The sequence below is a fragment of the Sinocyclocheilus anshuiensis genome, unplaced genomic scaffold (assembly GCF_001515605.1).
Source record: "Sinocyclocheilus anshuiensis isolate Anshui unplaced genomic scaffold, SAMN03320099.WGS_v1.1 scaffold963, whole genome shotgun sequence".
NCBI lineage: Eukaryota > Metazoa > Chordata > Actinopteri > Cypriniformes > Cyprinidae > Sinocyclocheilus > Sinocyclocheilus anshuiensis.
In genome coordinates this window covers 647,686-650,312 of record NW_015544183.1, presented here as the reverse complement: position 1 = coordinate 650,312, position 2,627 = coordinate 647,686, and the positions used below count along the sequence as shown (strand labels likewise).

At 36.7% G+C, this 2,627-nt stretch overlaps 1 protein-coding gene across 1 annotated transcript in view; it reads left to right on the top strand.

Moving 5' to 3' along the window:
* Positions 1-2,627, top strand: part of LOC107696373 (tight junction-associated protein 1-like) — a 91,800-nt gene that overhangs the window by 41,698 nt on the left and 47,475 nt on the right. The window lies entirely within an intron of this gene.

Here is a 2,627-nt window from a genome sequence, read left to right as displayed (position 1 = left end):
GCAAGCCTCTGTGGATGTTTTTTTTTTTCTTTTTAAATGTTTATTCCCTCACTCAGTGCTTTAGTCTCTGAATGGCAGTGACAGGTAAACTGAATAATTTTCTCAGGGTCAGTATGTGGACTTTATTGAGGTTACTCATGGATCACGCATAACTTCATCTGTGCCTCTAAAATGTTGATTGTCTGGCAAGTTCAGTCTCCCAAACGTGGATGTTACGTCGAGTTGTGCGTCATTCACAATGGAATCGAATGTCAAATTCCACTTTAATGAATCAAGGGATCCTATATATATATAGGATATGAACCTATAAAACATATATGGACTAATTCCAGGAATATTAGACATTACCATAATAATCAATATTTACTATTATTTTTAATAAATAAACTTTAATTTTATGCACTATGGTGGAACAGCAAGTCATTTCCTAAAACGTACCCTAAATTTTATGTAAATATTTATTTTCATTATTTAGTAGAATACAAAGCTGAAGACATTTTGTTGTGCATTGCCAAATAAAATCTGCTTTGATAGCTGTGTTTATTGGTTTGACTGGCATATTTAGATTAGATATTTTTTTTTCACGTTAAATATATTCTACATCTCAGTTAAAAAGCACAGTTTACAGGTTCATAGACATTAAGTAGATTAAAGCCATAACATTGCTGATGAGGGGAATAATTGAGCTGAATGGTCTATTTATAGCTCAAAGTCACTGTGTTCAATTACAGCTCAGTTTCAGACAAAAGAGAGCACAAATAAACCGCCATATTTATAGCAACAGACGACAACATGAAATACTAACTACTGAATACGATACAAACTATGAACAGTATCATTTACCCAGTTTATGTCTCTCCATATCATTAGTGACACTCTTTTACCTCCATTCATGAACTGTTCTATATTAGAACCGAGTAATTTCCTGTTAGGAGCTTTTGCATTTGTGTTTTTCTCTAATAAGTTAATAATTTAATTCACATTTGGCTGCTTTTTTATAAGGAAACTATAAGATAAAATTACTACGGAGCCCTGCACATGACATGCAAGAAAAAATTAATAAATCGTGCGCACGATTTACTAATTCGTTCCCTCGATGTACTAAAACGATAACTATTTTGTTTCCTCGATTTGCTAATTCGTTCCCTCGATTTGCTAAATTGTGCGCACAATTTACTAATTCGTTCTCTCGATTTATAAATCGTGTGCACGATTTAGCAAATCGAGGGAACAAATTAGTAAATCGTGCGCACATTTTATAAATCGAGGGAACGAAATAGTAAATCGTGCACACAATTTAGCCTACTATTTTTTTTCCTGCATGCCATGTGCGAGGCTCCGTACATTACAGACTAAACCAGAATGCATAAAGTCAACAGGTTTTTGTGGACCAGATTAAAGGATAAACTACACTCAAGAGGGTCGTATGAAACACAGGCTGCTAGTTTGACACAACTGGTCTAGTAGATTTTTATAAGTCTTCCTAGATTTTTATGACGCATTTGGGACTGTTCCTGTAACAAGATTGGCCCCATACTGGGGTCGGGGAAGAAAAATGATTCATTGTGCTGTGACTCACTCAATCGTTGGAAACAACTTAACATTTGTGCATTTGTGCAGCATCTTCTTAAAGGGGTCATATGATGCGATTTCAATTTTTCCTTTCTCTTTAGAGTGTTACAAGCTCTTGGTGCATAAAGAAGATCTGTAAAGTTGCAAAGACTAAAGTCTCAAATCCAAAGAGATATTCTTTATAAAATTTAAGAGTCAGCCACGCCTACCTAAAACGGCTCGTTCTAACACGCCCCAACATACCTACGTCGCTCTGTGGGAAGATTTGCATAACGCCATTTGCTAAATTGTGCGCACAATTTACTAATTCGTTCCCTCGATGGACTAAAACGTGCACATGATTACTATTTCATTCCCTCGATTTGCTAATTCGTTCCCTCGATTTGCTAAATCGTGTGCACGACTTAGCAAATCGAGGGAACGAATTAGTAAATCATGCGCACAATTTATAAATCGAGGGAACGAAATAGTAAATCGTGCACACAATTTAGCCTACTATTTTTTTTCCTGCATGCCATGTGCGAGGCTCCGTACATTACAGACTAAACCAGAATGCATAAAGTCAACAGGTTTTTGTGGACCAGATTAAAGGATAAACTACACTCAAGAGGGTCGTATGAAACACAGGCTGCTAGTTTGACACAACTGGTCTAGTAGATTTTTATAAGTCTTCCTAGATTTTTATGACGCATTTGGGACTGTTCCTGTAACAAGATTGGCCCCATACTGGGGTCGGGGAAGAAAAATGATTCATTGTGCTGTGACTCACTCAATCGTTGGAAACAACTTAACATTTGTGCATTTGTGCAGCATCTTCTTAAAGGGGTCATATGATGCGATTTCAATTTTTCCTTTCTCTTTAGAGTGTTACAAGCTCTTGGTGCATAAAGAAGATCTGTAAAGTTGCAAAGACTAAAGTCTCAAATCCAAAGAGATATTCTTTATAAAATTTAAGAGTCAGCCACGCCTACCTAAAACGGCTCGTTCTAACACGCCCCAACATACCTACGTCGCTCTGTGGGAAGATTTGCATAACGCCGCCCAAATGTTCACGC